This window comes from Talpa occidentalis, unplaced genomic scaffold (assembly GCF_014898055.3).
Source record: "Talpa occidentalis isolate TD23 unplaced genomic scaffold, MPIMG_talOcc4v2.1 talOcc4.10, whole genome shotgun sequence".
In the NCBI taxonomy this organism is placed as follows: domain Eukaryota; kingdom Metazoa; phylum Chordata; class Mammalia; order Eulipotyphla; family Talpidae; genus Talpa; species Talpa occidentalis.
This window is the reverse complement of record NW_023600993.1, coordinates 41,329,250-41,342,821: the sequence shown is the minus strand read 5'-3', so window position 1 is coordinate 41,342,821 and position 13,572 is coordinate 41,329,250. Positions and strand designations below refer to the sequence as shown.

Below are 13,572 nucleotides of genomic sequence, written 5' to 3'. Positions count from 1 at the left end.
GCAAGGAACAAAGAGATCAGAGAGAATAATACCTCTTGCGCTGGAAGAAAGATAGAAGAGGGAAGAGGGGGAAGAAAGGAGAGAGGTAATAGGAGATGAAATGTTGTTTCTGGAGGCGACAAAAGTTGTTTTGTCATGGCCACCATGGGGGCTAGAGCAAGAAACAAAGGAAACGTCACAGATACCCTTTTATACCTTTTGCATGACTGCTATTTGCATGTGTATGACTTTTCCTATTTCATTGAACAATATACTTCCCTGCACATGTTGTTAGTGGCTACCACACTGAGCACAGACAACACAGAATATTTTTTATTACCACCAAAAGTTCTAGTGGCCAGTCCTAGAGTCATTGTAAGGGGAAAAAAAAAAAAAAAGACTCCATTAGAGCAGCTAAGACTTCATTGTTTACCATGAGGATGAAAGAAACACAAATGTGGGCCTCCCCAGTGGCACAGCAAGTTGAGCGCAGGCCGGCAGACCTGCAGACCTCTCCTGTCTCGCCACCCGTTGCTCCCCTCAGCAGTGTTTGTGGTCTTTCTCTCTGTTCTACTCCCCACTCTGTCTCTGGTGACTCCTCTCACCCTCCCACGCCTCTGTACTCTGTTCTTGTATAAATAAATCAATCTTTAAAAAAAAAAAGACATACAAATGTGAATGTTAAGAACAAAACCTCTCTAAACGATAGTGGCCTGGCTGCCTAACAAGGTAACAAAGACTGGAGGACCCTATGTGACCATCCAAAGATTAAATCATCCTGGCAGGTGCTTCAGTGTTTAAGGGTCAAAATCAAGTACTCTAAGATTGAAGATAAGAATTCCCATCCTGTTTGGTGGTAATGAGCTTGTAGTGTATACAGCTATCAAATTATGATGTTATATACCTGAAATTACATAATATCATAAACCAAAATTACCTCAATTAAAAAAAAAATTTCCATGCTAAAACCAAACCTTCCATAAATCAGACATTCGTATCTCCTCTGAGGATCTGAGAGAGGAGAAGAGAAGTTTTGTTTTGACCTGCTCTAGACCAAGGTGGTTCCCCACAGGGGTTCTTGTTCAAGAACTACACAGCCCCCTTCCCTGCTTCTGCCTCCTGGGCATGCAGCACAGTGGGCAAGGAAACAGTCAAACCAGGATGGTCCTGTGGGTGGAGAAATCAGAGAACCAGGAAATCCTGCCACCTATTCCTCTGGGAATGGAAACAGCCAGAGGAAGCAGAGGCAGGCAGCTCAATCAGGAGCCATTTGGAAGGCAGGGGGTTTATCTTCTCACCATCATATTGGTCAAGAAGCATGAAATGAAACAAGTAGTATGTGCCCAGGCGTAATCTAGCACTTTCAAAACATAAGCCTCTGGAGTGAAGATGTGGGAGGTGGAGATAGTTTGAAATCACCACCCACTTGAAATCTTGTTGAAAGCAAAAAAACCCTATAGTGATACAAACCAGTCTCCTACTGGATAAAAGAGCAGCCAAAAGTCACTTGACCCTTTACCTCCAGGGATCCCAAAGTCTTCATGGTCTTAGGGAGCCCAGAACAAGCTTTTAAGAAAACACTTCTCTATGAATTAGAGTGAATGCATGCGCTGTTGTCAGCCAGGTCACCTCTCAAAGGTAAACTGCTGGAAAGAACATCACATAAGTGGCTATTTTCCACATGACTGAAAAGAATTAAAATAGCCCTCTCAATGGGTGTGCAAGAGCAGAGGGACTGAAATAGAACCTTGGCACCCAAAAACATTCTCCTACTGCCTACATCTGCGTTCCTAAGTAAAAGGAAAGGCAAAATTAAAGAGAGTCTAGTCATTTCTTAAGGAGGTGAAATTGATCTATAGTATTTTCCAAATGCAGGAACAAAGCTGGCATTAGACAAAAAGGAGCCTGTTATAAAGAGCCAGGAGGTTTCTCTCAGGACAAGATTTCTGGCACCCAGAACTACGTTCCACCATTAGGACCTTTTGGGATCTAGTCCCCACCTTCTTTCTAGTCAATCTTTTTCCCCAGAGGAGATCTCTGTACACAGTTGAATTAGCATCAGACAAAGGGAAATGTGATAAAGCTGCAACTGGAAACTTCACAGTTAAGTATAAAACTCAGTTTTGCTTAGAACTTTATCCAAATAAAAACAAAGATCTATTTTGTTTAACTCACTGGCAATATGTATTTATTAGTCCCCTAAAATTAAAAAACCATCTCAGTAAGCTTATTAGTAAAATATATGAAAAGAGGGCAAAGACAGACTACCCACCTCCTATATGTCTGCAGAGAAAGCTCTTTGCAGATGGCAATCCTGTGTGTATAAGAACATGGCTTATTTATATCAACAAATTAATAAAAAAAATCATTCTAAGTCATTTTATTGTTTACTCCATAGTCACATTTAAATTGTCAGAACTGCTCCCAGCACAGTCAGGAAAGAGACCGTCATACAAGGAAAAATAAGGTTTTCATAAAGCTTGGGGAGAGAAGCACCACAGTAACACAAAGATAGCTACACCAATCTCAGAACAGCTGCCCCTCAGTTTGAGATTATGACTTATTTATATCAGCTATTTCCTAAGGGGTGATTTCCTAATATGCTGTAAGCAAATCACCTGTAACACAGATGTAAATGGAGTAGGGTGGCATTTCTGCAGAAGTACAGACACTTCTGTAAGTTTCTGGGATGTTTCTTCAAATCACTTCTGTGGTAAATGTGGCTGAAATATGATTCCACAAAACCCATAACTAGAGAGTTTAAGGCCAAAAAAATTGGCACAAACCAAACCTACATAACATGAATTAAATGGTGCCATGTTAGGGTTTCAAAAAGAACCAGAGCAAGAAAGATTATTCAAACAGAAGAACCTCATTGTTTTCTTCAGCTAGAAGATTGGGCACCACTCTAGCTGCCTTTCATTGCTCTAACTCCTTCTCCGATTTTTCCATGAGAATTTTTTCTCCTTTTGTGCTTTCTTTAACTGGTAGAAGTCTTCTTGTTCTCTCTCATTCAGTTCTGTGATGATATAGGCAGGGGTCTGTTCAATGGGGGATAGATGATTTGTTCAATGCATTTACATGCCTGTTGGTTATCTTAACAGCTTCATCCAAAATAAGCAAAGAAGTCTGCAGAAAGGCTAGTTCCACTGATTTACTGTAATTCCACTTGAATTTAGCTAACTGCTCCCCACCTCGGGCTAAACAAGTCAGTTATAACTGTCAGTTCCTTCATGGTGATCTTCAAATACTGGTACAGTAATACCTGCTACATTCATATCTTCACCTGGGCTTTATTTACATTTTGGGTAACTGTGGTGCTAAATTCCCCTGCTCTGAACTTGTCCTCAGCAAGTGGAAAGGCAGCCCCTCTCATTATTTCTCCCACCAACATTTTAGTCTCTATTATCTTCTTTAGAATCTATCGAAATCAGAGTTAAGGCATCAGATTTTTTCTTCAGGAAGTTTCAACCTGTCTGTGCTCCTTTGAAGCGAGTCTTCATGAGGCTCTGTGCCAGCTATGAGAGGAAGATTTCAGTTTGGTTTTTGCCTGCGATTCTTACCAGTTTGGTTCCCCAGCCAACCAATTATGGCTGCACCCAACCCAGGCACACTGTCTACCTCTTTAAAAAAAAAAAAATTATTTTAAAAGCAATAGCAAATAGTGGAGAAGATTTAGCTAATAATTGCAGTCCTGTGCTAATTCTTAGAACAAAGAATAAATTTCATGCAGATTGTATGATAGTATAATAAATCCTTTCATTTAACATTTGGTTATCACAGTGCTATGTTAAAGAGGACATTTTCACAAAAATTACCTTATTAATTTCTCAAGGGCTTCTCAGTTCTTTGATTTTCATTCTCTTCACCAATTAATAAGCCTCCCAGGGCAGATCCTCATCTATTTAGTGCCTTGACATATTATTCAAGCGGTCCTCCAATACCACTTGCTTACATTTCATAAAATCCTGCCCCTTGCACAATAGTTAAAATTTCACTTTCCCCTGTCCACAGCCTCTGAGGCGCGGGTTCCATCCCGGCTGGCCGGGGAGAATCCCACATGGCACAGCAGAACTCTCCTGCTGCGCCCGCTGCTCCCCTCAGCAGTGTCTTTGGTCCATCTGCCTGTTCTGCTCCCCGCTCTGTCTCTGGTGAATTCTCTCACCCTCCCGTGCCTCTGACTATACTCCGGTCCGTGTAAGAATAATTAAATCTTTAAAAAAAAAAAAGTTAAAAAAAATATTCTGCAGCCTGGGAGAGACAGATGACCAGGATGTGGAGGCACCAAGATCCTGCTTGGACACTAGGCTTGGATACTAGATGTGCCAATAACTTCACCCTTCAGTGACTGTTTGAACTGGATTTCTATTTTTCTTCATTTTCCCCATTCCCTCTACTTGAATGATATCCTCAACTTACCCCATTCTTCTCCTACACAAATCTTCCTGGCAGTTAGGAATTAACCCCTTCAGTTACCTTCCATCAGCCCCAGAATCATTAGGAAGTTCCACTTCATTCACTGCACCAGAGTATTTTGTAGACGTACCCTTTCTCGTGGCACTTGGGATCTGTGCCTTCTATCACAGTACTCATGAGAACACCAGCTATATCCTCCACTACGTTACAAACTCCTTGAAGACAAGTCTTGCAAAATCTTTGCATCTGCCATAGCACTTTAGTACATACTGTGGCTTGTCCTTGGTGGGCACTTCGCAAATACCAAACACTAAGTTGGAAAGTCAGAAATGGACAGGGCTGCCCACCAGTGTCGATGGAGGCCATTTCTTCACCAACAAAATCAGAGCAGGGTTAAGAGACTTCAGTTCAGAGAATGAGCCCGACACGGAGCAGTTAAACAAGCTGCCCAGTGTCACACAGTTGTCTTCTGCCTCCAGTCCACCAGTGGCTCATGGTGGCCCTCAGCACAGTGTGGATTAGGTGCCTAACTCTCTCAAGTGTTATCCTCTTCTATCCCCAACCCCCACCTTCCTTGAATGATGTGCAGTACCCCACCACACATTGTGGTCCTCATACCTACAAGGCTTTGGCACCATGCTCCCCTCTCCCTGGCATACTTTTTCTCCCTCTTGCCTGGTGAGCTCCAGCTCAACCTATAAGTCTTGGCTATAAAAGCATTAACTCTGTTGTTAATGCTCCTCAAAGAGTTCAGTTTCACAGTTCCATAACCTGGTTCAAATCTCTGCTCTGCCACTGACAAGCTGGGTGACCTTGGCAAGTCACATAACCTCTTAGAACCTCAGTGGGGGAGGAAATGAGAGGATGCGTGGAAGAGACTGCTCAAAATGTTGTGCAGCAAATTCCCAGTGCTCACTCTGAACAGATGAAGTAGTTGGCTGCCCTATCAAGTCAAGTCAGGCTGATCTGCCACACCTCCACCACCCTGAATTGTCACTGTGCTTAGGTCTGCTAAGATGCTTGAGTTTGTGGGCACATCTGTGTGCTATCTTTACACCCCCAGAGTCTAGCCCATATCTCAGTTCTCAAACTTCATTACATATAAGGTTTCAATCCTATTCAGGGTATATCACAAGGCAAACACCAATGCCAACAGCCAGATAGCCACAGCTCCTGGAAAACTGCCTAAAAGCACAGGCTGCTGTTACTTTAAGGTAATTACTTAAGATCCCAGCCTGCAGCAGTGTAAGGACCTCTGCCCACATCTTCTGCAGTTGTTTCCCTGATTCAGCACTTGGCTTAGTGCATCCCTAAACACATCCAACCACAGAAAGCAACATCCCATATGGTTTCTGGGACTGAAAAGCCTAGAATATGATCAAAAGGGATTCGGAGGGTCTGGTTTAGGAGAATATCTTGATCCTCTTTAAGGAAGCAACCATATCCAAGGTCAAAGAGAACTTTGGTTTGCAAAAATTATGTCTAGATCAGGGTTTCTCAACTGTGGCACCAGTGATATTTGTGGCTGGTTGATTCTTTGTTGTGGGATGCTACCCCACAGGACATTCAGCAACATTCTGGGCCTCTACCTAGTAGATACCACCAAGTTGTGAAAACCGAAACTGTCTCTAGTCACTGCCACATGCCCCAGATGAGGGCACTTCGAGAGGAAGTGAGCCCATGCAACTCCAACCCTTATTACCACATAAATCAATGAGGAACAGTTTTAGTCCCCCACTAAATGTACCTTGAAACACTGTCTTCCAGTCCTCAGGGATTTTTTTCTGAAGCTCAGTCCTGAACACAGTTGTACTCAACCCTGGATTCACATTAGGATCCCTCAGGGAGTTTAAAAAAAAAAATTGATTCCTGGACCCCACCTCTGAAGATTAAGATTCAGCAGGCCCGGACATATGCTGTTTTGAAAGTTCCCTGGACAGAATATGCAGCCAGGGGGAAGTGCTGCTCAAAGACATTCCATTCTTTCCCTCATCCTCTGAATCTGGCAGTATGAAAGCCAGTGAGCCGAGAGCCAAAAGGAGACTAAGGGCCTCCCTGGTGGCACAAGGGGATAAGCACTCCACTATGAAGCAATCTCCAGCTCTACAGTATGAGTTTGATCCCCAACCGGCAAGGGAGCTATCCACATGGCGCAGCAGACCCCTCCTGTCTCGCCCGCTGCTCCCCTCAACAGTGTACTTCAGTCAGTCTGCCTGTTCTGTTCCCCACTCTGTCTCTGGTGAATCCTCTCACCCCCTGCGCCTCTGGGCTGTACCCCAGCTCTTGTATGCATAAATAAATAAATCTCTTTAAAAAAAAAAAAAAGAGACTAAGAGAATTTACTAACATGCCTATTCTTTTTTTTTTTTTTTTTTAAGATTTTTATTTATTTATTTATTTACAGAAGAACCAGGGTACAGGCCAGATTCGCGGGAGGGTGACAGGATTCATCAGAGACAGAGCAGGGAACAGAACAGGCAGACTGATTGAAATACACTGCTGAGGGGAGCAGCGGGCGAGACAGGAGAGGTGTGCCAAGCCATGTGGGACCCTCGCCAGCTAGCTGGGATCGAACCGGCACTGCAGAGGCTACGGACAGCTTCACAGCACTGTGCTGAACTGCCTGCGCCACCAGGGGAGGCCCAACATGCCTCTTCTTGACAATGAAACATTCTCTGCATTCTCCATTGCTTGGCCTGCAGATGACTTGCCAGGAGGATAGAACTTAACCCTCGATCAAGCACCTTGACCATGGCCATATTGATTTAAACATACTTGTCCCATAGACCTTTCTACAATGCTGGGAATGTTCTCTCTGTTCTGCCTGATACAGTAGCTGCTAGTCACGTGTGGCTATCAAAGTCCTGAATGTGGTTAGTATGCCAGAAAACAGAATTTAATTTGAAGTTAGATAGCCATATGTGGCCACCATATTGGGTAGTACAAAAAGTGTTTATGTCCCTACAGAGGCACAAAAACAAAGAAAAGTCCTATAGTCTGTCAAATTCCACAGAAGGATGAATTATCTTAAAATATCTAAACTCATCAGTCTTTATCAATGCAATACTAGCTATTCCACTGAAGAACTTATTTATGAGAAATGTTCAGTTTTTTCCTACTTGCAGAACTAGTTCCCAAACATATTCCAAACACTTAGCTTTGAGGGGGACATTCCTGGACCTTTTCTTCTGAATGCTCATCACTATAACTGATTTAGTCACCAAAAAAGGCAGAAATTGGTTAAGAATACCACTCAGGGAAGTTAATTTCCACTCCTAACAGCTGGCTAGCTTACAAAGATCGAGCACTCCCCCTTGCTTTCCTTCCCTTCAAATCCTGAGATAACCTTCGATTCTAATCCCTTGCTCCTAAAATAGGGCTAAACCAACACACACTGCAAACCAAGGTCACTTCTACGAACAAGTCATTTCTTTTTAGAACAAGTTTTTTTCTACTTTCTCATAACATTAACTTTCATAATGACTTACAATCACACAAACTGCATTCACACATTCACTCTAAGTGTGTACATCCTCACAGTATTCAAAGCCCATAAATTTTTAAAGCTAAAAAAGAGAAAGGCATATGGATGGTTTAGAGTTAAAGAAAGCCACATAGATCTTTCTTTTCTTTTTCACAGGTCTGTCTGAGCACAAAACTGCTTACCTAGTCTTGGCCCAAACTCCTTTGACTCACCTCTAAGCAGTCAGTGTGAACCACTGAGTAATGATCTAATATTTCTCCAGTAATTCACGGTGATGGCCAACTTTGCTCACCCTTCCTAATAGCTGTTTATTGAGAGCTTGCACTATCAGACCTTCTGGGCCATGTGTCTTAGTTATCTAACTCTTACCACTGCCTTCTGAAGCAAGAACTATTACTATTTAATAGTTGGCAAGGCTCAAAGAGATAACCCCCGCCTCCTATAGCCACATAGCTAGTAAGTGGTAGAGGTCAGTTTTTGACACAAATCTCTCTGATTTTCTGGTGAGAATTCTTTGGACTGTTGGTCTCACTCAGAGCAGGAATTTAGAAAACCTAAATAAGGGACCAAGAAAAAGACTAATTATAATAAAGCAAAAATCAAAATCAACAAGCAACTATAAACCAGAGACACACTACAGGGGCGTGGGAGGAGAGAGCAGGAGCAAAACAAGGGGGATGGGAATTGTATGGGGACTATAACCAAGATGAAAATGCATACATTGTGCAAAAATGAAAAATGATGTAAAAATACATAAAATAAAATAAAACATAAAAAAATAAATAAAAGAATTCTTTGGACTATGAACACACTCAGTTATAATGTTAGGCACCAGGCTGAGCCATTCTCCCTGTGATTAGGCTGCAGTTCAGTGAAAGGAAGATAATATTATAGAATACAAAAATTCTGAGAACCAACCCAACCCCCTACGGCCTCTCCCTCTGTCCTGGGGAATCATCAGGGCAGGTGGAAGGAGGGGTGTGATCCTGCCAGTACAACTGCTCCCCAAAGGCAAAGCAGACACATGCGACAGAACTTTCCAAATGCAATCACAGCAGTGGGAGGTAGTAGAGAGGGGAGAGGAACAGATTTCAGTTGGAGGCAGAGAAGAAATCAGCATGTTCCTGGAAGGAACAGCTGAGTTGGACCCTGAGGGATAGATAAAATTTAGACTTGAGGGGTGATAGCAAAGGCAGCTGAGAGGGGGGTGGGTGTCAGGATGCAGAGGAGGGTGGGGGCAGCTTCTTTAGGTGTCTAGGCTGATGGGCTGGGGCCAGGGGGAGAGAGCCTAGGGAACAGTACCCTTTAAGCATTCCAAAACCATCCCATTTTGCATCCCAGCCTTGGAACTTTCTAGCTCTGGATCCTCAAGCAATCTCCTCTGCTCTCCGAGTATCAGTCTCCTTGAGGAGGACACCGAGGACCCCCTAGCTAACCTGAGAACCTAATTTTAGAAAAATTTAATTGGAGCTAGGAGCATAGGTTATTCTCTTCTTTTAACTTCCTATACTATAAAAATGTGGATAAGAATGTACAGGTTACAACTGTGTAAAAATAAGGCTAGTGGTTCACAACAGGGGCTTTGAGGTCAGACTCACTGTGCCCTGGGAAGGGACCAGCCCTGGAAGCCGCACATTCCTCCTCCAACAAACGGGCACAGCAGAGGGACCTACTTTATGAAGCCATTGTGAAGAGCAAGGCAGGCAATGTCTTTAAGGTGCTTAGACAGAGTCTGACAATCAGTATTTGCTTATTCTACACCACCTATTATAAATAATAAACTATTTTTAACTCCTAGTCTAGTGGAGCTACTCGTTAGGGATTACCAAGCAGGTAAGGGTGGAGACAAATGTTGCCCTTCAGTCCCTGCTGGGATTTCCTAATCACCCACCCTATGGGGCACAAAAAGGGCTCCAAACAACATTCCTGGATGCACACCTTCTAGACCCTCTCGCATCCTAAATCTTCCTCCCTACCTCACAGTCAGCTGGCCTCCTCCACTGGTCTGCAGGTTTGGGGGTGCAACTCTTACACGTGCTTTGCCCTGCAGCGGGCGTTACACAATCCGCAATTCCCAGACTATCAGGACCCGCGTAGGCGTGGGTGGGGGACGCGAGGGTGGCAGGCTGGCACCTGGCTGCCAAGGAGGTTGGACCAACATCCTGATTTACCGGTTGAGAGGAGGAGGCACAAGAACGAGGGTGCCGGGGCAGGATGGGGAAATGGGAGCTGCAAGCCTTCTGGGGGTAGGCATTGGCAGGGAGCGGTCTGGAGGGGTGCAGAGGTCTGCAGCGGGACTGGGAGAGGTGACCCGGGAACGCAGGGCGAGCTACAGCCCTTCCCCAGGAAATGGAAGAAGGGGGGATGCAGGAGTCTCCAAACCTTGCAGGCGTTGGGTGGGGGTGCTTAGGGCGCGGGGTCAGGAGGCAGAGCGGTAAGAGGGTGCAGGTCCCCGACCCGTCCTCACCTGGCCGCTCGGCTTAGGGAGTCAGGCACTTCCCTCCCGGGGAGTGGAGGGACGGGCATTGGGAATGTCAAACCTATCCGGGGCTGATGCTGGAGATTGGGGAACGGAGTAGCAAGGAGGGCGCGGGTCCCTGACCCATCTTCACCCGGTGCCCCGCTTGTGGGGAGGCCAGGCAGCCGCACTCGGTAAGTGGAGGGTGGATTATGGGGCCAAGAGGGAGCCCCGATAACTCCCTTCGAGGTGCGCACCCCTCCCCCGGCCCAGCCCCGCCCTCGCTCACCTGAGCCGACCCAGGCCGTCAGGGTCGAGAAGCGCGGTCCGGACGCCTGCCCGCGGCCCCCAGCCCCCCACTCGGTCCGGCTGCAGCGCTCGAGCCCGAGCGCCTCTCCGCTCCCAGCTCCGGGCGCGGGTTCTGCTGGATGCCTTAAAGGCGCAGCGCGTTGGCCTGCTTCCGCCGACAGAAAAGTTGGCTCCGCCCGCGTCCCTCCCCCTCCCCCGCTCAGCTCCCCTTTCCTCGCTTTCGGTACTGGGGACCTTGGGAAGAAGCCCCGAGGGCCTCCGCATCGCTGTGCCATAGTGTTAAACCTGGAGGGCAAAGGTCATATCGCGCAAAACCCGACCCCAGCAACCTGTCTGCAAGCATCCTAGAGCCAAGGCAGGACACCAGCGCCTGCAGTGTTCTGGGCGCAGAGCCAGGTGCGGAGGCAGAACCCAACCACCACGTCCTAAAGAGCTCGTTTGGGCGGGGGACAGAGGGTGGGGAGGGGGTGGGACGGATTGGAACCCAAAGAGCCACAGTTCCACAATGCGACTCCAGAATTCGTTGGGGGCATTGTTTCATTTACTGAGCACCTACTGTGTGCCTGGCACTGCTGGGCACTGCACTGGCCGAAGAGACTTGGGCTGGATCTCTGCCCCTAAGGGGCTCAGAGTGAATGAATAGGGACAGACAGAGCTTCACAGGCAAGCAAAATTACTCTACCATACAATGGTTTTCTCATTTAATCTTATGAGGAGAGCATTGGTGTTGGCTTCCTTTCTTGAAAGAAGAACCTCTTGTCAGGGGTTCAGCCTGCAAATGCCAACCCAGGATCCTCTAGCTCCAAAGTTCTGGGGGTAGGGAAACCAGAATCTTGAAAGGTCTTCAGTTATCTCTGGTTAAATCCCCCAAAGGCCATTTTTCTTTTAAAAGCAATCAAACCTCAGACCTCCATGGTGCTGCAGGGGTTAAAGTCTCAGTGCTATCAAGCTATCACCAGCTACTGTGACCTGAGTTTGATCCCCAGCCAGGGAGTTAACCCACATGTGGCCCAGCAGACCTCTCTTCTCTGGCCCACTGCTTCCCTCAGCAGTGTATTTCAATAGATCTGCCAGCTCTGTTCCCCACTCTGGTGAATCCTCTCACACCCCTCCCCCCACCTCTGGCCTACACCCCAGTTCTAGCATACATAAATAAATCTTTAAAAAATAAAAACAATCAAACTGAGACACAGGGCAAGCTAGGAATTATGCAGTTTTAGGGACAGTGCAGGAGGGGACCTCTGAAGAATTTAGGGAGGCTTCAGAGATAAGGACAACCAAGGGAAAGTAACCCATTCCACTAGGAAAAACAAACATCTCAGGACCAAGGACAACATTGTTAACGCTGGTCCTGGTTTTCTTCAGGTGGTAAAGAGAGGCGAGATTGGAGAAATGGAGAGTGGTTTAATTTATGGACACATTAGAAGGGCAGCTGTTTAACTTCAATGCAGGGATGTCCATCCAGAGGACTGGGCCAAAAATTTAAAGATGCAACCAATGGGAAAAGAGAAAGCTGTTAGATAAGGAATGTAAAGATCCCCACTCAGTAGCAAATTAAGTGAGACAGCCGAGAACTAACCAATCACAAAGAAACTGGTGGAGCTTTAGAATAATGAGGGAAAAAAGGTATATATTCCCTGAGACACGACTCCACTTTGGCTTCCTTGCCCCTCCCAGGCCTGGTTCCCTGGCCTGGGAGTCCCACTTTATTTCTGTTCTTTTTCTCCTCAATAAACTTTTTCTTCTTCTAAACAAAACCTGCCTCTTCTCGCTTGCTTGCCTGAGCGTCTGCGAAGTTCCTGCTGCGGCTTCGTGAGACACCAACCCGTAGGGGTCCAGCGGCTGGGGCTCAGCGCTGCCCTGCAGCCTGGGATCCGTTCCTGGCTAGAAGACTAGGCCTGACAATTCCGGTATCAAAACCACATTAGGAGTGGGCCTCCCCGGTGGCGCAGCGGTTGAGCGCTGGGTTGCGAAGCTGCACGCGGCCTCTGCGGCGCCGGTTCGATCCCCGGCTGCTCCCCGGCCACCAGAGGAGGGTCCCACATGGCGCGCAGACCTCTCCTGCCGCCCGCTGCTCCCCTCAGCAGTGTACTTCGGTCCTTCTGCTTGCTCTGCTCTCTGCTCTGGCTTTGGTGAATTCTCTCACCCTCCCGCGCTTCTGACTGTACCCAGTGCATGTATAAACAAAACAAACAAACAAACCAGCAAACAAATAAATAAAGCATGCCTCTATAAAAAAAAATAAAATAAAAAATAAAAAAAAAATTAAAAAAAAAAAAAAACACATTAGGAGAAAGGAAAAATATATATATAATGGCAGGGAGCATAAAAGTTATAACCACTGAAAGCAAGTGGAGCTTCCTGACTAGCTTATCTGCTACAAAACCTGGGTTTTAAATACCTGGCTTCAATTTACTATTCTGACTCATCTCAGCATTCAGACTGAGCTCTTACCTCTTATGCCTTTGCATGGGCTGTTCCCTTCACCAAGAACTTTTCCCTTCTTGCATTTCCTGGCTACTTCTTCCTCTTTTCCAAACCTGGATTTAAATGTTACTTCCTCCAGGAAATCTTCCTGAAGTCCCCTTTGGGACCACACTGCACTTTGAGCTTCTCTCATCAAAATGTTTATTCATTCCTTTAACATATTTACTGAGCACTTCTGTTTGCCAAGCACTGAGTGTGGGGAACAGGGAGCCCTCCTTGCAAGTTTTCTTGCTGTGCTGAGGTCTTGGCGTGTTTGTCTGCCTTTTCCTGACCTAGGTGGGATCCATGCCCAGCAGTACTCTTTATCCATTCTTTCATTCCTTCATTCAGCAAACCTTTCCAGAACCGACTTTTGGGTGAACAAAGATATGCCCGTTATGGCAGAATTCCATCAGGGAAGCAGGCATCACTCAGAGAGGAGGAGAGAAGGTCTTTCTTT

General features: G+C 46.0%; 1 protein-coding gene and 1 pseudogene across 3 annotated transcripts in view; both read right to left on the bottom strand.

Annotated features, from left to right (window-relative positions):
- ABHD6 (abhydrolase domain containing 6, acylglycerol lipase) overlaps positions 1-13,219 on the bottom strand; it is a 50,184-nt gene extending 36,965 nt beyond the window's left edge. The window contains exon 1 of one of the 3 annotated variants that reach the window (XM_037491655.2): positions 13,101-13,219. The gene's annotated coding sequence lies outside the window, so the exon portion shown is untranslated. Of the gene's footprint in view, positions 1-2,251; positions 2,294-10,626; positions 10,733-13,100 lie in introns of those variants that run through there. The other 2 variants (XM_037491643.2, XM_037491648.2) reach the window with 2 other exon arrangements.
- Positions 2,300-10,910, bottom strand: LOC119237595 (V-type proton ATPase subunit D-like; annotated as a pseudogene).
- Positions 13,220-13,572: the final 353 nt, after the last annotated feature.